The sequence below is a fragment of the Acanthochromis polyacanthus genome, chromosome 2 (assembly GCF_021347895.1).
Source record: "Acanthochromis polyacanthus isolate Apoly-LR-REF ecotype Palm Island chromosome 2, KAUST_Apoly_ChrSc, whole genome shotgun sequence".
Classification (NCBI taxonomy): Eukaryota; Metazoa; Chordata; class Actinopteri; family Pomacentridae; genus Acanthochromis; species Acanthochromis polyacanthus.
In genome coordinates this window covers 38,852,903-38,880,083 of record NC_067114.1, presented here as the reverse complement: position 1 = coordinate 38,880,083, position 27,181 = coordinate 38,852,903, and the positions used below count along the sequence as shown (strand labels likewise).

At 39.4% G+C, this 27,181-nt stretch overlaps 1 protein-coding gene across 3 annotated transcripts in view; it reads right to left on the bottom strand.

Annotated features, from left to right (window-relative positions):
• large2 (LARGE xylosyl- and glucuronyltransferase 2) overlaps positions 1-27,181 on the bottom strand; it is a 166,639-nt gene that overhangs the window by 53,575 nt on the left and 85,883 nt on the right. Inside the window, exon 1 of one of the 3 annotated variants that reach the window (XM_051937213.1) lies at positions 8,686-8,902. The exons of the other annotated variants lie outside the window; for them this stretch is intronic. The gene's annotated coding sequence lies outside the window, so the exon portion shown is untranslated. Of the gene's footprint in view, positions 1-8,685; positions 8,903-27,181 lie in introns of those variants that run through there. 3 annotated transcript variants of the gene reach the window in all.

Sequence of the window (27,181 nt, the reverse complement as noted above, 5' to 3'; positions counted from 1 at the left end):
CCCGCTGCCACAGGGGGGCAGTGTCAAAAGATTAGAAACACTTGCTCATGTTTGTGATGTTGCCGTTTGTTTGTTTTGCACCTGCTGTGGAAAATATTTAAGTCACAAGTTCTGTCACAAGCAATAACCGATGCATTGCCTATCGTACTGAAAGGAGCTTTTATCCTTTCAGGTTTAAGTCAGTCTTACAATCAGCATCAACGCAAAGGGGTTGTGTGCTGTACTGCAATCTGTGTAGCTATGCAAAGAAACACCAACACAGAGCCATAAATCCACTTTCAAATGTGACAGTAGACGTTTACCAGACAAGGTTTTCGTCTTGAAATTCAAATACATGTCATTTCATCAGCATGCATCTTCCACAGTCCTGGACAGTAAAACTTATGAAATTCAAGGCAAAGCATCTTTGTTACTCTGTAAACATCGTTATTGTGTCAACTTTTAAGAATTCTTCAAACTAGATGATCAAGAATACAAGAAACTGGTGACTAAAAAGTTTTCTTTCCCATTTTGTTCTTACCATTCTTCTAGGTTGAATCACAAACTGTTAAAGAACCCATGCTCTGCATATTTATAGGTTCATACTTATATTTCCGGGGCCGACTATAATAAGTTTACATGCATTATTGTTTGTAAACATAGAATTACACACTGCAGCAGCACCTTTTCACAATCTCAGTCTAAAACACTTCATTTTAGCTCCTGTCTTTTAAGGCCCTCATCCTGGTAAAGCCCAGTCTGCTCTGATTGGCCAACTGGCTGAAAAGAAGTAAATTAACACTGGTTAGGTCCCGTAATCCCAAATCTATGGATGGAGCTCTAGGATAAGCTAGAAGACAGTCACTAATTCTTTTATTCATGAGCCAAACCAGCTGCGAGTCTGGTGTGATGCAAATGTGTTACATGGTGATGTCGATCAGTAACAGAAGAGAAGCATGAATCTGAAATGAGGTGTTTTAGGTATAAAAGAGTTGAGAAAAGTGCTTTGTGAGAGAATAACTCTGTTTGGTGCAGACTTTGTACGTTTGCAGGCCTTTTAAATTCACAAAAATAATTAATCACTAAGCTAATTACACTGCACCAAAGGAAAGTAAAAAACCACATATGGGTTCTATAACTGGGTCTATTTATAGCCTGGTGGCAAATATTTAATGTCAAATTGAAAGCAAAACAAAACACTGAGCATAAAATAAAATAATAACTAAGGCTGGAAAAAAAAGGACTTCGAACTCCGGGATGTTTGCTTCAGTTGGGTTTCCCATCAGGAACACTGTGTCCTGACGGTGTCAAAACATGGCGCAGATGTGCAAAAAATTGCCTCGAGCTGCTTTCAGAAATCTGTTGTCCATCCTCTGCCCTCCGGCACCGATGTTTATCATGTTTCAGCATCTTCCTGCCGTGTTTCTCCTCCAACTCTGCCCTTATCAAAGGCTTTGAGTCCTCTCTTTTCCCCGACCGACATCAGAGGTCTGCAGCAGCTTTCCAGGAGGAACAAATCTTTCTTTACAGTGAGGAGACAGATGAGTCCTCTGGAAATATTCTGAATGAGGGAGGACAACATAAAGCCCTTGAAACGACCAGAACAACTCCTCAAACACCTCATTTCGCCAGGTTTTATCATTATAATTATCTTGAAATCACATGCCTGAAAGCTAATAAATGATCATTACGGATAATAAACTGGCTCTCGATGCAAATGAGGACACACACAGTCACTAGTTATTCTGAGGACTGGTTAATATTCAGTGCTAATGCAACTTCAGTCGTGAATTTCCGAAACAATGAATATTTTGCTGCCTTACTATGAATAACAATTTTAATGCTTAAAAAAGTGACAAGGATCCAAAAAGAAAAATAAAGGATTAAATCAGTGTATATCTGATTCAGAAAGGCTTTAATTTACAAGAAATTTACTGAAAATTATCTTCTATTTAGCTGCAAGCATATTAAAGTCCTACACAACATGCTAATAATTTGAATGGAAATGAAGAATATGTAAGTGTCACTCCACAGGTATTAAAATGCTCTCATTATATTTTAGAAAACTAGGAAACTATGTGAAAGGTAAGTGAAAAAAAGTTAATGAACTGCCTGAATATCTTTGAAAGAAACAAAGTTAAAGTGACGGAAAAAAATAAATAAATCTGCCCCACTGACTCTGGTGAATACTGGCATTATTTTATAGGTCTGATCCATGGAAATCAGGTAGATGTATTATTGTTGAGTGGGCATGCAGTTTTGGTTTTTGAATTTCTAGAAAACTACAGGTTAGAATCCAATTTAAACAACCGAGCAACAGAAACGTATAGAATTTTTCACATCCAATGACTGCCAATAGATCTCTATACAGATAAATTTATGAATCTCTTTACAGCAGCTGTCAACAACCAGTCACATGCCGAGTTATCAATAACTTTGGTTACAGGAAACCTTAAAGAGAAATCCCGGAATAGCCCCCAGTGATTTGGAGGAAATTAAGCAACAATAAACCAGGACTTCTTGTCAAAATCTGTATGTATGACAGATAAAACACCAGACACTTCAGATCGGAACAGCAATATCAGTATCATTAGCATTAGCATAGTCTGTGCAATATCAGTTTCTGTATCATATGTAGCAAAATGTTATATTTTCACTTCTCAGGTTTAGTATGTGTAATATTTCATTATCGTGTGTAACGTCTGAACACTTTGAATAGATGTGTGATATTTCATTTTCATGTACAACGCTGTTTGTATAAAAATGTCATATTTCATTTTAATCTCATTTTTCAGGTGCAATAGTTTACCATCCTGTGTGACACTACTAGGCTTGTCAAAAATATCGATACTTCGGAACTTACTCGATCCTAAACATTGTAAACGGATACGAAACTAGCTTGCCGTAGTATCGATACTATCGATACTCTGCTCCTATGGTCTGCTGCTCCCGCTATAGTCCACGCCCCTTCCACGCCCCCCCAATCCACGTCCCCCCATAACGTTACATGGGGCTTTTTGCCAACGTTAGCAGGCATGCCCGCAGCCTGAGTAATCCTAATTGACTGCTTTAATTTAACAAGATACAAACATATTTGCGTCTGCTAAGTGTGATGTTTCTCTTATAGCTCCAGAGTGACGCTGAGAGCGGAGAGAGTCGACCGGCTGCAGCGACACCAAAACACCAACAGCCTTCGCTAACAGCAGTGTTTGACCAGCAAAGACATTATGATCCAAAGTCACGAGAAGCAAAGAAAATAAACAGGGCTGTGACATAAAAAATGGTTTTACAGCAAAGTACAAAGGTCTGTGCTTTAATTTGTTCCGTGTGGTATCGAAATGGTATCAAGTATCGGTATTGAAGTTGAAATTCGAGTATCGTGACAAGCCTAGACACTACTCACTACCTCAGTACAATTGCGAGCCTTACTTTTTACTGTTCTACTCTGGCCTTATTTTATTTCTGTATTGTAAATGTACTTATGTCTTATTGCTTTACTACTTTCAAGGCCTTGCATTTTTCATGTCATGTCATTTCTTTTAGTTATTAACAACACGTCATTTCTTTTAGTTCTTATCAACATCTGGCACAAGAATTGCCTTCAAGAGTATTAACGTTTTGTCTAACCTTATCATGTCTTAAATGTCAAGGCTCCTTTGTTAACAAATAACTTTATTTTGCCAAAAGAAACCAACCTAGTTTAATGTTGCTTATTTCCCTTTACAAGTTGTTAAGGGAAGTTGTAACCTAGATTGCTGTATGAACCAAAGTCTGTTGATTAAAGCTGCTGTCCGGAGTTTGAATCGCAGCGTCTCCCAAACACTGTTGGTCCCACCCTCCCTCTGATTTCACCCCTTTATTTGTGCACGCGCGCAGTTACCTGACAGGACTGCCCGGAGTGCTGCAGCATCTTGCCTGTTTTGCTGTTTTCCCCTCTTCTACATTTAGTACATTTAGTAAATAATAAAGGAATTACGTTAGAATTCTGTATTGAGTCTAACTTGTCCTAATACCAAAATAACATGAATCTGCTAGGACGAACGAGTAAAGTTTCAATATGTGATTACACTCGTGTATCCCTCTCGATTACGTTGTTTATCAAACTTAGTGCATTTACGCGTGTATATGTGTTACATTGTTTATTTCTATCTAGTGTTCAGAATTGCATGACTCCTCTGACGAAGAGTATGTCCCAGACGCCCCAACATCTTCCTCCAGAGGTCGGGCATCAAACGAAGCCGTCAGGCGGGCTATGGAGGCCGTGGTCGGGGAGCGACGCGAGCACCCCGAGCCAAAAAACGTCCTGCAGTCTCTTGGCCTGACAAGCCGTGGGATTGGTAACTTTTCTGGAAGTTGCTGATCCCTGATGCTCTCTCCTCCACAAGCAAAACAAATGTGCGCGCGGTTGCGTAGTGCGTAGCTCGCCCACCTCTGCATGGGCTTGCTTGCTGTGCGTGTAACCGTTGATTGACAGCATGACAAAGCTGAAACTCGAACTTGATTGGTCGGCAGCAACCGGCGCTTTTTGGAATAACATGGGGGTCTATGAGAGGAAGGCGGAGCTCAGGAATAAATTTTCATATCGCGTTATGCTAACTTTATATTATAGTATCGAACTAGACTAACACATTTAAGCTTTGTTAAAAAAATGATACATAAATTGAAAACAAACGGAAACTCCGGACAGCAGCTTTAAGGAAGGTAATTAAGTTTAGTGCATTCATGTTTATATTCATTATAATTTAATGTATCTAATGAAACTACAAGTAAAATTTTCTGCCAAAAAGCAGAAAAACTAGAGGCTAGAAATCATATTTAGCCAGTATAGCTGAACTCTTATGGGCATCTTGGATTGAAATGTGTCAACAATAAAAATATTTTCTCTGATGATAAACCAAATTCACTTTGGTGGCCCCCTAACATTTTAACATCTACAGCATTAGAAAAGGGTCCATATACCTCAGTTAACATTTAAATATTAAACTAAATGTAGCCAAGTTAGCCAGAAAGTCTAATTTTCATCACAAGCATGAGGCGACATTTGCTTTTAGAGAAATATCCAGAAAACAATTGGATGATAAGGTTGCACATTAAGATGTAGATATTTATGATTCCCAGCGGATGTAACTTTGACCTACATTGCCTTTTTATCTAGCACCACCTTCAGGTCAATGTTTCATTTTTATTCAGTAAATTAGCTTTACAATAAACTGCAGTAAAACTTGGCTCTAACTTGTGCTTCGTGCCCATTGGTAAATATTAGATAGAAGCATGGCAAACACCATAAGCAACTAGAAATCAACATATTAGCATTTCCATTCTGAGCATGTTAGCACTTAGCTCAACGTAAAGCCTCACACAGCTGCTACTGTGGCTGTAGAGTTGATCCGGCTGTGGCACAGAACATCAATATTTCATCACAAAGATCCGCAAGCCAAATACAACTGGTCTTATCCTTCACTCTCGCTGTCAGTCCTTCCTGTCCTGTAATAATTCTACTGTAAGGTACATTCTGATTTTTATATTCGAATCCTTCAGGCCACGCTCGACTTAATCTGCTGTATTGTCGGCGTGCCGGTCTGCTCTGTGAGGTCGAGTGCGTTTCTTTGTGATTTATCAGAGTAAGCTGAGGTGGGATTAGTGGGATTGTGGCCGGGGAAGACCTTTTCATTTCATTTCCCTTCAGCTCCAACAGAGACGAGCAGGAATTCACAAAGATACACTGTCCTCTTTGTGAGTGCAGGAGCTGGACCACAGTTCTCATTTTACACTCTTATGCACCACACAGCTTTTCACATTATCTACCTTTTTTTTAACAAAACGTACCAGAAAGTGCTATTATTAAGGCACATATAGCTGTGTGGCAGAGTCATTAATATTTTTCAGCTGTGATCACTTGTCCTTTATCTAAAACCACTCGAGCGGATCAGTCTTAGAAAAGCGCCACGGGATTGTGGAATAATTATCCAGACTGTCTGTGAAATATGATTTCTAGGATTGCTTTAAGAGGCTTAGGAAATAATAATTCAAAGACCAGAATGGGATGCCGGTTGGTGAATTGTTTGTTGTTTTCGTGAATTGTTGGCCCTCCTGGATGCAGGAAAAATGAGCCAATACTTTTGTAATAGAGGGAAAAATAGATGCTAATGGTCAATCCAACACTGCACAAGAACAATATGTGCATTTGGCTATTTACACTGCTTATCACATATGCAATTTCCATATATTAGAACAAGTAAAAGCAGAAAAACGGATACTGAAAGTGAATGTACTCAAAGTGCTTATCATTGTTGCTGTATCTCATGTTCTTCTTACAAGGACACGACCTTTACAATCATAATGTAGTGTTGTGGTGAATGAAGAATCCAGATTTTCTACTTAAAAGACATCATTTGTAAATACTCTGCCACATGTAAAAGTGCTGCATTCAAACTCTGATTTAAGTAAAACTATGCAAGTATTACCAGCAAACAGTAAGAATTAAAGTAAAAACATCGATACTAATTTTACATATTTGATGTAGTGTTGGGTGATTCATTTACTGTATAACCATGTCTTGTATTTTATATGCTCACAAAAAGTTTTTTTTTTTTAAATATTCATCTGCAAGTAACAATTTAATTCTATGTATATGGTGGTATTTTACAACAATAGTCATTTCAGGGCACTTCACAAAGTAACATCAAGACCAGACAATATATAAAAGAGAGAATCCAACAATTAACTAATAAATGTAGTGAAGTACGGAGTAGTGTTTTTCTTCTTACATGTAAAATGTAGAAATTTTAAATCCTCAAGTATAAGTCAAGTGGTAACATCCAGGACTGAAAAATGACGCCAAGTACCAAAAACTGCAGTTTCTCCTATGGCCACTAGAGGCTGGCTTTAAAAGTGAGTCCATCCCCATAGACATCCATATTAAAATGTGCAACTTCACAGCAGAAATTAACATGTTCACAGCTTGGTACAAAAACTATTTTGGTCTTTATGGCTAATTTGGTTATTCATATGACTATAAGAGGAAGAAATGTTTATACAACTCCACCGTTTAAATTCTATTAAGAATTAAAGTCATGCATGATTAAGGCTGTGGCTGTTTTGAATTCATTTTTTGCCTTCATGGGACAATTCATGGCCCAGAGATGTTTGCATGCTTTGCCTCAGCTCTACTCATGCTCCACCTCTTGCTTATTTTGGACTAGCCAGTAGTTAGGAGGAGTATAGCTTTACATAGCCAGCATTATCTCCATACTGCTGGAGAATAGTCTGGCTGGACCTCATTATCACTCTGGTACAGGTGGGAAAAATGCTCTGTTTTTTTTAACCAATTACAAGATGCAGGGATGATGCCCCAGCAAAATAGTAATGGGAATATTTGGGCTGAACATTTGCACACATGAAAGTCATAAAACAGCCAATTCAATGAAATAAACAGGACGACCTGTCTTATTGCACGACCCCAATGGCAATTGTGTCACATAGTGAGAGAAATTTTGAAAACAGTTACATGCAGCTAGCAAACGGAGAGGAGAAAGTCTTGTAAAACAGCAGAGCAACACCTAAAGTCCACATACAAACAGTTAGATTAGAAGAAGCCAGGGATCACCTCGATGGCAGGCCACACATAGAACCATGTCATACAGCCAATTATCCATCTTTATATGGGCTCAGATTTGTACAACACTGCAAATACATTTACTTAGAGACATTCAGATTGTTCTTAAAATGATACTCCAACTAATTACACTGATTGAATTGCTCACAAACTGAAGCAATAAAATGTGGATGTATAAACTTTCCACTTTATTAACTTTCCTTTGTAGCTTCTGATTTTACTTTGGGAGTTGCATGTGCAACCACATTTTTTGGGGGAAAAGAAAAGCTCTTTGAAAATCGCCCTGCAAAAGTAGCTCATATTGCAGGAGTGGAGGCATGCCAGGTTTTTCAGATCACTAACAAAGGTCAATAGAAATTCATTTGTGCAGCTCTGAGTCAGATATACATTTTACAGCAAATGTAGTTTCAATAGAAGCTCGTTTCTAGCCAAGAAATAGTGCCAAGAAAGAGATTTTAAAGAGTTTTTCAATGTCATTTCTTAGTGTTGCGAGCACTGCAAACTATATTCCATTCATCTCCATTGTATCGCAGGGCAGAAGAAGTCAGAGAGAAAAATACTGACAAGGCGAACAAATCAAATCAGAACTATCTGCGTGGATAGAAACCACTAGAGGTTAAGATATAACAGCATGTGTGCTTGTTAGACATCAAAACACACACACATCAAGAAAAACCACCATCTCCTACAGTACAGTGAAGCAAGGCAGGTGCAAAGAAGCCTTGTAATAACGTCTCAAAGGCAAACAGAGAAATAAAAGTCAGCAGTCGCACGAGAGACGGAGGAAAAAGAGAAGCTCTGATGGATCAACAGACAGAAACCTGACGAGACGAGAAGCTGAAAGAACAACAAAGTCAAACGGAGGTGGATTTAATCTGCGGCACAAAAAGCTCTGGATACTGGAAGCTGCCGTCCTCCTACTGCTGAACACATACGTACAGATGACAGGTTTTCACTCCTACAGCTTTTCCTATTCCTCTTACATCCGTTTCTCCATTTACCTAAACGCAGAGCCAGCAGAGTGACGCAGAAACAAGCCTTCACATGCAGAGCAGGTAAACAGCAGCGGCAACCTTTGCCCTTCGTCCTACCTGGATAGTTCAGGTCCTACACTGATCCAAGCATGTGGTTGGAACTCCACGTTTCAGCTGCACACAGCGAATCAAGCGCTGCTGCTCCTCCTCCTCTTCATCCCCTCCTTCCCCTAATCCTCCTCTTTTCAGCTCTCCAGCTCCGACAATAAACTCCACAGTTCTTTTCTCTCTCTCAGCAGACTTTTGTCCCACTTCTTCAACCCCTGTCGCCTCTTCATGCCCTGCTTTCCTTCTCCCTGCTGCTCTCCTCCCACCGATCCTCCTCCTCGTGCACAAACACGCCATAAATCGCCTCCACCTCCGAGGGAGCGTCTCTGATTTCAGCTCTCTCCCCTCCCCGCCGCCTTCCTTCCTCTCCTCCTCCGGCTTTTAAAGAAACGAGTTCAGCTCAGTCAGGCAGATGGGAGGAGAAAAGGTGGAAAGAGGAGAAACGACGGGGAGAGAAGAGCAGTGTCACCTTACCTACTGCCAGAAACACCAGACAGGAGCTTTGTGAGACTTTTTCCTAAGCTGAGGAATTTGAAAGTCTTGAATCTAAGTTTTTTTTTTTTTAAATGAGATTCCTGCACTGTCTCTATGCCTACACACCTGCATCTGATCGGCAGTACTGTGACTGGTTTTAAGTTGAACAGTTGATTGAAATATCCTAATATGTTCAAGTGCAATAACCACATCACAGGAGTGGCAGTTTCTAGTTAAAAGTGATATATGTCACAACAAATCATTATAAAAGCAGAATTTGGTGCTAGAGAGGCCGATTAATCATTCTCCAGACATAAGAGAACGTGCTTGTTTGATACAGACTGCACTGAAATTTACCTTTATATTTGTTTCAGTGAAAAAGAAATACAAAAAACAAACATTTACACTAAACTCATGACTCCTATTACATTATCTGTCAAAATAACTGCATTATGGTTTATTTTTGGCCTTTCCTTGGTGGAGTAATAAGATAAGATATCTTATCAGACAATATATCTTATTATTCCGCCAAGGAGCGCAGCAGAGTTATGTGACGATCAGCGTATATTTGTCGTCTGTTTGTGTGTCTGTTAGCAACATTACTCAAAAACGGACAAACGGATTTGGATGAAATTTTCGGGGAGGATCAGAAATGACACAAAGACCAATTGATTAGATTTTGGCAGTGATGCAACTTATAATGTAGATTCACAGATTTGTTAAAGACTTCTGTATCATTGTGAGATAGCATCACGGCATCACTGTAACCATGACTACAAGTGAACGCTACGTCAGCTGCCTGCTGACGATCACATGATTGCGATCCTACTACAAATTGAGGAAACTGTTGCGGCCTTATTAGGACTTATCCATCAGAAATTATACAAGGAACAATTAATTAAATTGTGGGGGTATTTCTAAGTCACATTAATTACCGCTACATATTTAGGTCACATGAATCGGTATACTTACATAACGTACACATGCATAACACGCCTATGCTCAGTGCAAGGTCATTTTTTATTAAAGACTTCATCCATCAGAAATGATACAACGACAGAGCAGTCTTGGTGGAGTACTGCACCCTCTGAGTGTTTTTCTTGCTTCCTGACGAGAGCTTATGGTATGAAGCAAATCTGACAATGTAACTTTAGCTCAAACTGAATTTCACGCTGAATTTTCTGTTTGGTTAATTTTTCGTGTAATGTAATGCCTTAAATTTCTTCTAGAGTGTCTCTTTTTTTGCAGAGTTGTACTGCGCAAACATAACTTCAGGGACACTGGCTTGAAGATGTGAAAGAGAAGTTAACCTGTTTTTATGTCCATCAAAAAAATCTGACCAGGAGAGGACTGCAATGCTTGTACTTCATGTGGAGCTTTGACAGTTCATCTGTTGTTCATTTATGGAGAGCATTTCAGCTTTCTTTGATACTTTTCATTGTCTGCAGTTAAAAAGAACTAGAAACCGAAGTTTGAAACGAGCCATAGACAGTAGTAGGGCTGTAGGTACCACAGAAAATCTTGGCTGACCAAAATCAGTAACTACATGATCATAACAGTTCACTGAGACAAACGGTACAAACTAAGAAATGCTTAGAAAGGTTCGTAATTAGGTTTAAGAACTTGAAAAGCTAGTACGTGCAGCATATTAAATTGCTGAATCTTGGTATTTTATACTGAGATGATAAGAACAGATTTGGAACAGACCAGTCGCCCATATTCATGTGATTTCCAGAAACAAAACGTTGTCAACAGGTGATCAAAGAACAAGAACTACTGAGGGAAAAAAAGCTGTGATATAGTTCACACTCCACTTTTTGGCCATCTGTTTGAACAAAAAGCAGTCACACCGATGACTCCTTTGAAATTGCGTCAGTTAGTTTGGAGCCAACTCAGTAAACATTAATTAAGTTAAACCTAACAGTTTGCTTTAAGTTGAGCCAGTTGATCTGTGAAAACGAGGGGGAGAACAGGTCGTCTGTTTATTCTGCTGCAAAATTAATACATTAATCCTGAAACGCTGTTAATGTAGCGCTTTCGCCTGGTTAATTTAGCAAAAACCTGTGCAAAAACTGCTCATTTTACAGTTTTTTTAGTGTTGTGTTCATGAAGTTGTTCTTTTCCTCATCTTTGCCCAGAATACCAAAGTGAAACTATCCAGATTTAAACCACCTACAATGACTTCAGACTTCCTCTTGGTTTAATGTATAACTCGTTCAGGAAACTAGCCTTTGATGATGCAACTTGCACACTTCTCGTCTTTGCATGGACGCCTTTAAACAAACACACCTGAAGTACCTGCAGTCGCCGTGCAGATATTTGCTCACAGCTTTGTGTTTGCCAAATGTGATTTCACTCAGCCTGAGCTCAACCTGCCTCGTCCTCGCTTTTCCTGCGCCGGCAGGCATGAAGGTAAGCCTCATATTAACAAATGCACCGTGAGGGAGTGAGCGCTCCATAATTACAGAGTACACAGACCTGCAGTGTTTGGCAGCGGAGAGCCGGTCGCTGCATGCCGGAGCAAACCGAGCTCTGCTGATGGATGCTTCATTAAGGATGGAAATCAGTGGAGGGGATCAGCAGGGAGGCTGGAATCTGCTCTTCCAAGGAAGCAGATCACACGGATCTGAAGTCGTAGCCTCGGGGAAATCTAAACCGCGCACTGTCGATGCCAGAACGTCTGGAAACATGTCTGTAATGTAAACTTTGAACATGGCTGCAGGCAAACGCGACCTGGATCCTGTAGAGTTACAGGAGGTGATGCTCACTGACATACAGCCGCTACAACAAACACACCACAAACGCAATCTCTCAAAGCGATACTCTGTTTTCCATGATACTAATCTGTTATTATATTCAAATTCTAAGTATTACAATAGTGGAAAGTCCGACTTTTATTGTCAGTAAATACCACGAAAAAACAACAAACAGTACATGCACTCTACTAACAAGGATTTTGTGTCTATCAAAGCCTCATGAGGCTCACAGGACTCCACTGTTGACCTGAAACTATTAACACTGTTGCTCTGGGTGACATCTAAATCCCACATCCCCTGTCTTCATGCCCCAAATATCCACTACAACACCAGATGTGGATTAATCCGCAGCTTAAAATAGTCTTCAACAAATCCAATGTTTCTACCTGTTTGTTCAAAAAAAAACAAAACATATATATAGAGAGAGAAGGGAGTCAGGAAATACTGAGAGAGCGTCAAATAAAGAAAAACGTCAGCAAGGTTCACACTACAAGCGTCATTAATTAGTCGCCATCGAAATGTTGCACAAGCGCTTGTTGACGTTAATGTTGTGATTTTAACATAATGGTGTTAAATAGCTCTAGGAAGTGGTGGAACCATTTGTGTTCCATTATTTTGATAAAACAGAGAAAAATGTCACAAATAAAGCTTGGATTGGTAACACCCTGCAGCGACAAGTTCCTGGAATCAGTTTGTAGTTTTGTATCACCAGCTTTCAATAAAAATGACTAAGAGCAAGTTGCTGTTTCATCGCTAGTCTGAACACGTTGAAAGTCAAAACAAAACTGAACAAAGCTTTCCAAATGTTTCAGTGGTTTCCATGAATTTCTCAATCAAGCAGCTTCTTGAAATTGACTTAATCCACCTGAGTGAAAGTCAGGCCTACATTCATTTTTGTCTTACTCAGACTGTAGGTTTTTATATCACAGTGCCAACTTTAGAGAGCAGACGACACTCAGTCACAAATGACAGTAAAAAATGGACACTATTTTAGGATTCAGGTTTCCCTACTATCTTTAAGGAATGATGCGACTAATCAATTTCTTAGATGTAATTATTTAACTGATTAAAAATGTAATGTATAACAGAAGAAAGGGAAATAAATGCCAGACAATTTGTTGTAGATTAGTTGTAGTACCTAGTTGCACCACCAGGTACAACTAGGTACTAAGATGCTATAGTCGGAGCATCTTACTGTTTAATACCGTAGTGACCAGAGGAGGCGCCATTCAGACTACAGGCACTTCAATGTAGGCAAGCAGAGAGCATTGGGCACCATGACAAAGAATTCTGTGATGGTTAAATGCCATTGTGAGAGATCAAACAACTGGGGAAAGTTCAGATCTATTAGGAAAGTGATGCTACAGTTCAGTGACACACGTAGCTGTCATGTGTCTTTCAACAACAACAGCAGTATCAGTATCTGCAGTGACGTTCACTGCACTGAATTTATTAGTAACTAGACGAGCCCCCAGTAGAGGGCAGAACCACGCCCATGCATGATACTCTGCATCAATTTTGATTATCCTACATATATCCCTTCCTACTTGATCTGCTGACCTCTAACTCCACAACTGAGCAGAGGACCTTAGACTGATCTTCAGTGCCAAGTTTGATTATCCTGACTTCAGCACTTGCAGAGATATCTAACCGGACATACCCACCCACACACATACACACATACACACACCCACACACACACATACATACTTACTTACCCAGCCAGATACCGAAGCGAATGCAGTAACCCCGCTGATGTATGTCAGGCATGGTTAATTATTCAAGTCAAATGGCTGCTGAACATTGGTTAAGAAAACTGTTCAATACCAATACCTTATATTCTGGTCACTGGATCTCAGAGATTCACTTTCTCCTACATGTGGCTACACAACAAAAGGAAACAACTGTAAGGTTAGAGAAAGACAGGTTTTTGTTAACTGTTAAGTTTTGTTTTTTTTTTTAAAAAAAACGCATTGAGATTTTTTTGAAATATGAACCAAGACCACATTATTTCCTAAACGTCAAAATAACAGTTGAATTTATATAAATGTCTATCAGAGTCATTGAATAAGATAAAATGACAATGATCGATTCTCTGGCAAAATTATGAAAGTATTGCAGTATTTATATATTTGCAGTACTATGAAACATTTAACATTAACACTAATATTTTAGTAAGGACACCTTAAATTTGTTTGTAGACAAACTGTGACTGATGTACTGTACTCCCGTTTAGATGTTTGGAGTCACTGACAATTTTATGTTTTCCATGAAAACTCACACTTTTATTCATGTGCTAACATAACTGCACAAGGGTTTTCTAATCATCAATTAGCCTTTCAACACCATTAGCTAACACAATGTAGCATTAGAACACAGGAGTGCTGGTTGCTGGAAATGTTACTCTGTACCCCTATGGAGATATTCCATTAAAACTCAGCCATTTCCAACTAGAATAGTCATTTATCAATGTCTAGACTGTATTTCTGATTCATTTAATGTTATTTTCATTGAAAAAAAATGCTTTTCTTTCAAAATAAAGACATTTCTAAGTGACCCCAAACTTTTGAACAGTAGTTTACATAAACGTCTGTTAGTCAAAAATCTTTACTGAATGTGATCGAGTCTCTGGCAAACTTGTGAAAGCATTACAGTAGTTATATATTTGCAGTATTGTGATACAAGGAAAAATGCTGTATTAAGTTTCTGCTACAGCAAACCGAATATGTCTTGCTGCTGTAGCTTTGTATTAAAAACATTTAATTGGCAAAAAATTAGTTGACTAACAAAAACACAAAATACTGGTGTGATTTCACTTTAGTATTAAACCTGCAGGTTTATCCAAAACAACCAGGAGTGTCTAAACACAGACATAATTAGTTTATTAGTGAATACTTCAGGAAAACAACGCAAAATGTCTTTAAAAATGTCTAGCAGATGTAAAGCTTGTAGTTGAGCAACCTGCTAAAAAACAAATACAGTATTCTAGAAATCCAACCAACAGCAGCACATCCCCTGAGTCTTCAACCGGTCCAGTTTGTGTGGTTAACAAATAACCTCTCGTAGCTTTAACTTTTTTTTAATATCCATGGAGGAAAGAAGAAGAGAATGAAGCACTGCAGCGTGAGCCATTATCTCCCCTGTGAGATAAACTCAGGTTTTAACCAACAGAGGTTGGCAGGTCAACAGCACTTCTGCAATCTACTCCAAGAAAAACATTGACTTCTTTTTTTTTATTGCCTTCTGTCTTGTGGCTGTGAGCTGAGGATCCGGTAACCGTCCTCCAGACGACTTGACAACTTAACACCAGCACTTCCCTCCTTGTTATGGGGTCGGAGGTTGGTTTACTGCCCCACAGGGGGGAGTTACTGCAGGCTGGTGGCTCACAAACAAGTGCAGGAGGAGAAAGGTGAGGAGACACTGGAGTCTGGTGGATTGTGGGTAACAGGGGTTGAGTTTCCTCCATACACCGGCTGTCACTTCCCCTTTCCACCACCTGCCAACTTCCTGGAAAGTCTGAACTCTGCAGACTGTTTCAGCCACGCCTCGGTGACAAAAATTAGCAACCGGTCCCCTTCCAACCCCCAAAATACACGTTGGGATCCTCTACAGCTGCAGTAACTATTTAATTTTGACTCGTCCATTCATAACATTCTCACATACTCATTCTAGTTCTGAACCCTTGGAAGCTAAACCTTGTAGGGTCATTCTATCTCAAATCATCAGGTTTACAGAACACAATTTCTGCACCACCTCCTCTGATTATCTGAATTGATCTCAATATTTCTAAAAATATTTGCGGATTTTTAGATCGATTTAATAAATTTTAACTACAATAGAAAACGAAACCAAAAAAAAGTCTCCTAACCCAGTTTCATTGTGATTTTTTTTAGCACTCCAAAATATCAAAATCTCAGGAACTGTTTTAAGAGAAAATCCTTAAGTCTTCACTGTTTTCTCATAGTATTTCTCATCTCTCTCATCACTGATTCAGAATCTGCAATATTGGACAAGTAGATCAAAAAATGTCCAGAAATAGGTGAGGAGAAATTTGAAAAAAAAAAAAACACTGAAACTGTCATGAAAACTCCCATCTTTGAGTACATATTAACAACAACAACAACAAAACAAAACGCTAATGCAAAGGTCAACTAGTGATATATTCTAAACTTTATGTAGCTGTATGTTACAATGGGACAAAATAAAACTTATAAAATATGTAAAATATGTTTTTGAAATATTTGGCCAGGAAACCGGGGGGAAAAGTTATTTTCGTTGCACCACAAAAAGAAAAATTTTAGAGCAAAGTTCTGAAGCTTCAAATTGATTCACTAAATAAAACAGACAAGCAAGCTGCTGTCTTTAGATGATCTGTCTTGGTGGCTGTTGAACTGTGATATACAAACTGCTGTTAGTCACGTTTATAGTAAACTTTTGGACCAAAATGAAGGCACGCCAACAACTCCTTTGACAACTCCTAGTTTTTAAGCTCAAGGGATTATCTGGTGCTTCCTAGGGAGATCCTTTGACTTTATTCAAGACAATGTTGCTGTTCATAAGTAGCTTTCTCTTCGAGCTATTTATACGTTAATACAAGGGACATAGGGAGTGCCTTCTGTATTAACTTAATTGCTCAAAATGAGTCTTTTGGATCTTATTTCAAGATAGTATGTGCTATAATGACAGTCACTGATTTATAATATCTCATCAAGAAAAATTCCGTTACTGCATTGACCAACTAACTCACAAGTTGACTTGAACACTAAAGCACCTAAACAGATGGTATCAACCAGTGTGGATCCGACTCCAAATAAACGCTCAGTAAATCTTAAATATGTCTAATCTAGCAGTCTCCATTAGGTTGGGCCAGTTTAAAGATGTGAAAATGAGGGGGTGCCCACGGGAAGTATGTGTTCTTTATGAAATTAATACCAGAGACCATTTTGGAGTAAAATAATATAGATTTTACCCAACTACAGTTAGAGCTAGCAGTGACTTTTATTTCAGGATAAATTACGTGTAGGCTCTGTTTTTTATGAAGTGCACCGTTTTAGATTCATCATTCATATACACCAATCAGATAAACATTATGACTACCTGTATGATATTTTATGGGTCCCTTTAATATTGGTGAAAAATGCTCTGAACCATTTGGTATGAACAAGAGGACCTCTCAGGGTGTCCTATGGGGTCTGGATCAGAATGTTTGCAGTGGATCCTTTGGGTTCTCTGGGTTGTGTAGTGGGGTCTCTGAGAATCAAACTTGTTCCACTGCATCCTGTTGATGATTGATGATTGATCTGAATAGGGTCTAGGAAGTTTCGAGGTCAAATCAACATCTTGGCCAATTGTCATGTTCCTCAAGACCGTTTGATGTTTCTGCAATTTGGTGGGATGCATTTTCTTATAGGAGTAGACCAGTGACATTTAGGATTGGCATTTGCATGATGGAGTGTGTTTGTTCTGGGACAACGCTTATTTGGGTGTCTAAGTCTCATCACCATGGACGCCAAAATCCAAGGTTTTCCAGCAGAACACCACATAGTAGCAATAAGATCAATGTTTTTCACTTCACCTGTCAGTGGTCATACTGTTGTGGCTGATTGGTGTTTAATTGTGTTAAAGCGTTTCGGCTGATTAGCACTACCCATACTTTAAGTACAATTTGTTGTTAAAACTTCTGTAATCATACACGAACGATTTAAACAGAGTTTTATTTGCAGTATTGCGACTTAGAGAAAAGGGTAAAACTGTCACTACCACTGTATAGTAGTAGTGTCACAAGTACCAAAATCAGAATGTTACTGCAGAAAAACAGCCCGCAACTGATGCGTTTCTAAACATGGAAATATTAGCTTCCTAATATTGATGCTAGAATGTATAAGCTACAGTTCACAGTTGTAGCAGGTTCATGTAATGCTAAAGCGAGGTAGTTAAATCTACACTTTGTTGTCTCTTATTTTGATGGAATATTTACATTTTTGGCCCATCTGAGAAGGTGAAAAGCAAAACAGTTCTTTTATCGAAAAGCTGAAACCCAGATATTGAAAATCTGTGTTTACGATCACCTCTAGGATCCATTAATGTGTGGATTCACAGAAGGCACAAAAACTAACTTGAAGACGGAGGATGCTACAACAATTGGAAAAGGAGACATTCTGCAGAAAACTGTAGATAGTGGTGGGGTTTGAATGTTGTAATCACCTCTTCTATTGCTATTTAAGCAGGTTAGATTGTATTTTCTCAGCAGTGACGCGGCTCTTTTGGGAAAAGGCTGCAGCGAATCCGATAAAGTGAAATGCGAGGATAAAAGATTAAGGTGCTGTGCTGACGTTACAGCAGTGACTTCAGTGCCACCTGATGTTTACCTGAACAAACTCTCTCCTGTTATTCACAAAAAGTTTTAGCCGATTTCCTCAAAATTCTGCTATTTGCCCAACAACATTTGGACGGAAGCCACGAAAACAAGAGGGAAAGTTAAAGGACGGAAGCAGCGGAGCTACTTTACATTCAGAAAGCAGAGGATGGCTGTTTGATAGCGCTGAAGAGAATCTCTCTCCATCTCTGTCAGAGTAAACATGTGCTGCCCTCTGGCTCTGCACTGCCCACCCACACGCACTGTATAAATAATACGACAATCGACTCGCAGTTTTGCGCATTCACACACACATTCGCACACAACAGCTCTTCTGTCTGTTTCTGGGAGCTGCGTCTGCCTACACATTCATATCCACACAGTCCAAGAGAGGGTCAGAGGTTCTGCTGAGAATCTATTATAAGCAATCAGCTGCTATATTCACCTGCTGGCCCTCTGCAATTTTAGAACATCCTATAGAGAAGATCTACCTGTATATATGTGTGGGGGTTTACAGCGCTGTCGATCAATATGATGATTCAACCGCTGCTTGGCCGGTGGCTCCGATTCTTCACTTTAAAACTTTCTTGCACAAAACTTGTTTTCGAATGAACTCGTCTCCCTCTGGAAGCATAAGAAATGTTCGGGAGCTGGTCCAAGCTCTCATTCAGCCTGTTTGAGCGGAGCTGCCGTTTCAGTCGTTTCTGCTCACTGAGCAGCTTCTGTAACAAAACACATCGGCGTCTGTTGGTTTTAGCATTAAGCCGAAGCTGATGAATGTTTATTTAGTGCAGCTGAACACGGCAGCTCCAGGATCCTTCTGTCGGAACGTCATTCTGTGGGGGGAAAGATTCTCAAACTATGCCTCCGACATAATTCAAAGAATATCAGGAATGAACACAGAGTTGGAGAGAAAATATCAAACTCGTATTCCTATTTCACCTCAACACATGCTCCCAAACATCTTCACTCAAGATACCTGAACTGAAAGCAAGAGCATTATCTGTTGTCATTTCCAGACTGTTTCTGATCATTTTACCAGATTGTGTGGTTGTTTTGTGCCTCTGTTCAGTCATTTTGAGTCTATTTGTGTCATGTCCTTAATTTTGTGGTTGTGTGGGCCTCCGTTTGGTCATCTAAAGTCTTTTAATAGTTATTTTAAATGGTTATTTTTGGTTATTTAAAGCAATCTTGTGACTCTTTGCAGGGATCTTGGTGGAAATTCTTCTTTTGCATCTCGTTGTGGTTGTTTTGGGCCTCTTTTGGTCATTTTGAGTTTCATTCTGGTATTTTTTTTATCCATTTTCTGGTTGTTTTGTTTCTCTGTTTTGCCAATTTGAGTCTTTTTGTCAGACTTTGTGAGTTCTTTTGCTTTGTGCCTCTATTTGGTCATTTTGACTCTCTTTGTGGTCACTTCCCGAGTTTTGTTGTCATTTTGAGTCTTGTTCTGACACTGTGTAGTTTTTGTTTTGTGCCAAAGTGTGTGTATTTTGGGTCTCTTTTGGTTACTTTCTAAGTTTTGTGGTTGTTTTGTGTCTCTGTTTGGTCATTTAAAGTCTCCTAAAGGTTATTTTAAATTTCCTTGTGGTTGTGTCACATCTCTTTGAAGTAATATGACGTTTTGCATGGATCTTTTAATTCTTCATTATAACTTCTTCCTTTGCATCTCTTTGTGGTTGTTTTGTGCCTCTTTTGGTCAATTTAAGTCTTGTTTTGACCATTTTGTGAGTTTTGTGGTCGTTTTGTTGCTTGGTTTGGTCTTATGAAGTCTCCTAATGGCTAAATAGACTAAAAATGTCCTTGGGGTTGTATCGCACCTCTTTAAAGTTACTTCATGACTCCGTGCAGGGATCTTCTTTTGCATCTCTTTGTGCTTATTTTATGTCTTGCATTTCTTTGTTTTAATTTCTTCTTTTGCATCTCTTTGTAGTAGGTGTTTTCCTCTTTTGGTCATTTTAAGTCTTGTAAATGTCATTTTGTGCTTTTTTCCCCGTCTTTCTGAAGTCGTTTTAAGTCTCCTTGTAGTGTTTTTGCATTTGTTTTACGTCCTTTGTGTTGCTTTGTGCTTTTTCTGAGTCTGTTTTTATCATTTGTCATTCTCATCCTGGTCTATGCGTGTTTTATAGGCATTTGGTCTAGAAATGGCCATTTTCATGTCTCAGTAGTAATGCATTTCTTCACAATATTTTTTCTTTTGCGTTTGTTTTCTGTCTCATTGGTCATTTTTCATCTTTTTGAAACTGTCCACTGGTTGTCCTCAATGTGATCTTGCATTTCTTTTCCTTCCTTTGTGATGCTTTGTGCTTTTTTGTGTCTTTGTAGTCATTTGGAGTCTCTCTGTAGTCATTTTGAATCTCTTTGTGGTCATTTGGAGTTTCTCTATGGTCATTTTGCATCTTTTTGAGGTAGTGTCTATTTGCAGTGACCTTAAACTGTCTTCTTTTGGATCTCACTGATGTCCTTTTGTCTCTTCATGTAATGTTGGGCCTATTTGTAGTTGTTTTGCACCTTTTTGAAGCACTTTCATTCATCTTTGCAGAGATCTTGCATTTCTGTGTAGTAGTATCTTGTTTTGCATATCTGTGTTTTTACTCTGTGTTATTTGGGGTCTCTCTGTAGTCTTTTTATGTGCTCTACAGTGATTTGGTGTCTCTTCTTGTGCATTCTGAGTATTCTGGTTGCTGTTTGCTTCTTTTCGAACCTTCAAATCTTTTTATGACTCTGCAGGTACCTTGCATTTCTTTGTGGTCATTTTTAATATCTTTGAATCTCTATGTGATCATTTGAATCTTTTTGAAGTCTCTAACATGATCTGGCATGTCTTTCTAGTACTTTCTTCCTTTGCGTAACTCTCTTGTGTCCTCTTTTTGTCATTTGGAGTCTCTGTGGCCTGTTTATGTGTTTTATAGTCCTTTGGAGTCACTATTTGGTTATTTTGAGCCTCTCTGTGGTTGTTTTGCATCTTTTTGAAGTCATTTCATGTGTCTTTGCAGTGATCTTGCGTTTCTTTTCTGCCAGTTTGTGGTCATCTTGCATCTCTTAGTTTATGTCTCATTGTATCAATTTGGCATTTATTTGTAGACTTGTCTGCAAAATGTTTTCTTGGGTGTGAATAAAGCTACAGTAATATGCGGCCTGCACCTATGCATACAGCAGAAATATGTGTACAGACAGCCCGATCTCACGAGGATTCGTGAAACTGTCACGTAAGTTTTAGTTTCGGTTTCGTGCGCACCAACACGATTTCGTCATGTTTTTCGTGCCGCTCACCACGAAATGCGCACCAATGTATTTTAAACGGCGGACTTTTCGTGCCACTCAGAACGTATTTCAAAAGAATGTGTATATTATATTTTTAATGTAAAACCGTGGCGAATCCAACGCTATATTTTGCATGACATCGTTCCTAAACATAACCCTAACCATAACCATAACCATAACCTAACCATAAGCCGGTGGTACACTTACCAATTTGCATAGGAATTTCAAGAATGTCCGGCGGCCGGCGGCCGCAAACGCGATCACACAAGCAGTATACGCCGATGGACAGCTTAGATCGTCATGAATCCGCCGGTATAAACCACTTTCAGATGTGATTACCACAGCGAAAAACATTTCGTGGTGAGCGGCACGAAAAACATGACGAAATCGTGTTGGTGCGCACGAAACCGAAACTAAAACTTACGTGACAGTTTCACGAATCCCCGTGAGACCGGGTTGGTACAGATGAGGTTTCCGAAGCTATTAGATGATTCGGCAAGCTGTTGTGATGCAGAGTCAGAAATTCCACAATGTCCACCATAAATGCATGACTAGACGTTACTGGGAGCAAGTTAGAGAAAGCATTTTTTCTGATATTGATTTGAACCAAGCCTCTAAGGTGAAATCCCGAATCTGACTGTAAACATTTTCAGTGTCTTTAAGGGAAACTCAGCTGGAAGCAGCAGTGAAAACGTGGAGCTGGAGGCGATCGCTGCTCCATCATGTGGTGCAGCTGAATCTCAGCGGAGGCAGAATCTGAGCCTGTAGGAAACAAAACTACCAGCTGCTCTTTCGCTGACCTCCAACTCCGATAACATGCTCCATCTGAGGCTGCAGGGTCGCTCTGTCTGCCTCCGTCCACCCACACAGTCAGCAAAAAAACTCTTCTTATGTCTTCTAAATGTGCGGTCCTTTTGAGTCTTGTGTGGTCATTCTGGATCTTGTTGTGGTTCTTTTGAATTATATATTGGGGCTGTTTTGCATCTTTGCAGTTGTCTTGAATTTTTGTGATTGTTTTGCAATTTTTTGGTCATTTTTTGTCTCTTTGTGGCCATTTTGAGTCTATTTCTAGTCATTCTTAGTCTCTCTGTGGTCATTTTGAGTGATTTTGCAGCTCACTTGTCTCTTTGTGGTAATTTTCCATCTCTGGTCATTTTAAGTTTCACTAATTGTTCTGCATGTCATTATGGTCATTTTGTGTCTCTTTACCGTTATGCCACTCCTGTTTCTGGTCGTTTTGCTTCTCCTTTTGGTTGTTTGCCAAACTTGTTAGTAACTTTTTTTCTCTTTGTGGTCAAGTTGCTTCTTTTTCTGGTTGTTTTTGTGTCTGTGTGGTAATTTTGAATCCTTTTATGGTTGTTGTGCAGTTTTATGTGGTCATTTTTTGTCTCCGTGTGATCTTCGTGTGTCTTCTTGTGTCAAGTCTCAACTTGTCATCGTTTTGAGTGTCTTCATAGCGATTTTGTCTCTATTATTTTTCCATTGTCTCTGTGGTCATCTTGAGTCTCTTATGGGCATTCTGAGATCTTTTGTCTTGGGTCTTTTTGGGTATTTAAGCCTCTTTGAAACTTATGTTTGAGTTTCTGTGCTTTTGTTTCAGTGATTTTAAGTCTGTTTGAAGCCATTTTTCTCTGTTGTTTTGAGTCCTATTGTCATTGCATTCCATCTTGCTGTGGTCATTTTTTACATCTTTGCATTTTCTTAGTGGCTGTTTTGCATTGCTTAACTAAATTCCAAATCCCTAACAAGAACTATTCAGTAATTTTATACAGAAGCACATGTTGTAGGGCAAAACATTCAGTAATACGTCTACAAAGGACAGCTGAGTGTCCACAGTTTGTCGGGACAAATTATCAGTTTGAGGAGTTAAAGCTGAGACCGGACTCACAGTGAACTCATTAGGACGGCAGCACACCGATAAAACTCCTCATTAACATTAAATAAATACACTCCAAACGAATGTATCGCACAAGCTCCAAAAGTCCGAGATGTTGATGGAAAAACTTACAGAGACTATGAGCCAAAATAAATGGATGAATGGATTCAGTTTCCTTTTCTAATATGCCAGGATTGAGATGTCGGAGCGTGTTGAAAGTTTCATTTCAACTTTAATGTTGCCTGTGAAATAATTAAATGGAAACGGAAATTGGACTTTTGAATTTTAATTTGATCCGCTATAATGTGCACCCACACACAGAAATTTAATGAATTTTACTGAATGATTTAAAAGTAATTTTGTCGGTGGAGGACTTTCAGACGTGTTGGAATTGGGTCGTTTTCTGCTTCCAGCATGAACTTGACCTTGCATCGCGTTAAAAAAATATCAGTGTGTGACAATTTTCCAGCACAACAAATATGCAAACACACACACACACACACACACACAGGCGAACACACACACTGCTGCTGCCCCGTTAACCCTCCGCACAGCCTCTTCGTCTTAATAAGCTTCTCTGTGCTGTCACGGCTGTCAGTCATCAGCGATAACACAACCAGACAGCAGCATGACAAACTCTGCAGAGGACACACACACACATACACTCTCTGCACGGCAGCCGACTCCACCAGCAGGATCGCGTCCAGCACAGCAGGACGAAGCTTTGCGAGGTGAAAGCTGCACAGATAAAACCTCACTGTTTACATGCCACATGAGCGAGAGTCAGGAGAAGCTGCACCAGAAACACCGACAGCCCTTCGTATCTGCAGCTCACAGGGCCATGTTTGGGTTTAGGATTACACTATGCTGTCTAACTTTTAAAAACAGTGTTTGAAACAATTTTCATCCACAATAGCATTTCTAGGTCACCGCTGTTAAGATTTCTGGCCATAGAAATGCACTTGATTGATAGAAAATTGGCCAAATTTTTAAAATATATCAAGTAGATGAGCCATGTTTGGGTTTAGGATTGCACTAATAATACATGGTTAGAAAAGATTGAACAGCATTTTTAGGTTGCTTTTGCCAAGATTTCTACTCATAGAAAAACACCTGATTGGCAGAAAATTGGTAAAATGTGTCAACTCTGCGGCTGTTTTGTAACTCTGTGGTAATTTTTAGTCTCTGCGTTTGCCTTGAGTCCCATTTTTTGAGTTTCTGTGGTTTTATGTCTTTTTGTCATCATTTTTAATCTTCTCAAAGCTATTTTAAGCATTTCAGTCATTGAAGTTACCAAAACTCTGGTCGTTTTCAGTCTTTTAGTCACAGAAACTCACCCGATTGACAGAAAATTAGTTATATTCGTCAACTTCTCTACAATTGTTTCGCAACTCTGTGGTCACTTTTCTGTCTCCTAGTGGTCATACTGAGTCTCCGTTTTACATCTATGTGGTTGTTTTGTGTCTGTATGGTTGATTTGAAGTGACTATGTAGTACTTTTTAGTCTGTTTGTGGTCATCTTAAGTGTCTTTGTAGTCATGTTGGGTTCACCTTAAAGTTATTCTGAGTGTCATGACAGCTGTTTTGTCGTTTTGTGGGCATTTAGTGTCTTTTCAAAGGATTCTCCTGTCTCCTTGCAGTACTCTTGCACTTCCTTGTAGTTTATTTCGTACCTTCTTGTGATCATTTTGTGTCTCTTTAAATTTTGAGTCTCCCTATGTTATAATGCTCCTATTTGAAGCCACTGTGGTCATTCTAAGTGTCTTTGCAGCTGTTTTGTTTTCCATCATCTTGAGTCTGTTAGTGGGCATTCTGAGATTTTTTGCAGTTTCAGGTCTCCTTGTTATTGTTGCCGTTTTTCCTTTTTATGCTCATTTTCTGACTCTGTGGTCACCTTGAGTCCCAGTGTTTGTCTGTTTTCCGGTTTCTGTGATTTTGTGTCTTTTTCTGGTCACCTTGAGTCTTCTTGGTGGTCGTTTGAGTCTTTTAGTCATCGTTTTGCATCTTGCTGTGGTGATTGTGCATGTGTTTGCCTGTTTTGAAATTTTGTGGTCGATTACCATCTCTTTGCGGTCTTGAGAAGTCTCTTTGGAGCTGCTTAATCTGGTCATTTTTAAGTCTTGTAGTCATAGAAAAACAACTGATTGACAGAATAGTAGCTAAATTTGTTAAATATGTGGAGTACATGAGTTAAAAACTGGAACAAAGAAGCAGAAACAAACTTTTATTCCTATACATTTCAGCAAGGATTAAGATGAAGGTTCGAGGCTCACCTTTTAGATTACTGAGGTGTGAACCCCATATAAATCTGAGCTCACCCTCAGATCTAAAAATATAGTGTTATTGGTCATTTGAGCTCTGCTGTCAAGGCTTCAAAACAAAATAGTCTGAGCACTCCGCAAGCCAATTCATGGTTTCTGCATCCCTGTGTGCAGGCCACAGCCGACTTTGAAGGGAGGAAAGTGAACGTGGTTCTATTCATACTCCATTATGCGATGAGGTACATGTCGGTCTGCTGCTCACACGGTCACATCGCCCCTCATATTAAGCACAAAAAACACTCGGAGCTCCGGTGGAAGCGTGGGAAAGGCTGTGATTTTGCGCTTTTTACACTATACAGTAGCTGGTTATAGACTGAGCACAGAGTCAGTGAATATTCCTGAGGTGTGCTGAGAACAGTGTGTACATTTAAAACTGGATATCTGGAGAATTTAGAACGTCCTACTGTGCTTGGGCACCAATGGAAAGCATGTATGAAACAAAGTGTTTTCAAAGTTCTCTAGCAGCTACTTAAATTACAACTTTAATGATGAACCAGATTTTTTTTTTTTGACGAATATCGTAGAAACCGCTAGAAGAATCGCTACCAAGAGTCACAACACACCATTCCTAACTGAGCCGCATGTTTTGATATGTAATTTAAATGGGTTTTCTAAAAGCTGCGGGACAAGTTAGGTACTGAAAATCACAATAAATGTGCTTCACTGCTTCTGCTTTGGCACAATTAATTACAAAGACGTGGATGAACACAGATGTTTGCAGACTTTCGTCAAAACTTCTTTTAAGTACTTCACAAACCAAGTTAATAATGAAGACAGAATGTCAGGAAAAGTGGAAGTTGAGGCCCTAATTAACCAAATCTCTGCTAGAAGACTGATGACAGTGAAGCTCCCACATTAACCTGTAGTCTGGACCTCATCTTTTCCTGATGCATCGTCACTCAGGTCCCCAATCTGCACAGTCTGCATTTCAGAGTGCACGCTCGCTGCTCTTTGATGCTCAGAGACCTCACTGGCTTCTGTTAATGTGGTGAGTCACATGCTGCTATTTCTGTCCGGGACACATTAACGCTGCTTTCAGCTTCCAGCCGCTGACTGGTCCGAGGTCTGCTCAGGACAGCGATGTCAAAAATCGATGCTTTATCAGAGCGCTTCCTGCGATTCCTCTGATCAGAAAGCTGATATCCAGGATCTACCAACATCCCGATCAATACTCTTCTGGCACAGGTGGAAAAACAGGACCGGCCATGTGATTTATCGCGCTGTTGGATTGTTTGAAATTAATATTTAACTGTGTGTGTGTGTATGTGTGTGTGTGTGTGTGTGGGGTGTCTGTTCTACTTTACATTACAGCAGAACTTAATTATTTCTGGAATAATAAGCTGGATTCAAGGACTTTTTAGAATAAGAGCACCGTTTTTGTGACATCTATTTTAATCAAGCCTTTCTGCTGTGCCTGAAGTAGCAGAATTTTAAGTCCTTTCGGTGTTATTTTGTAGATGCA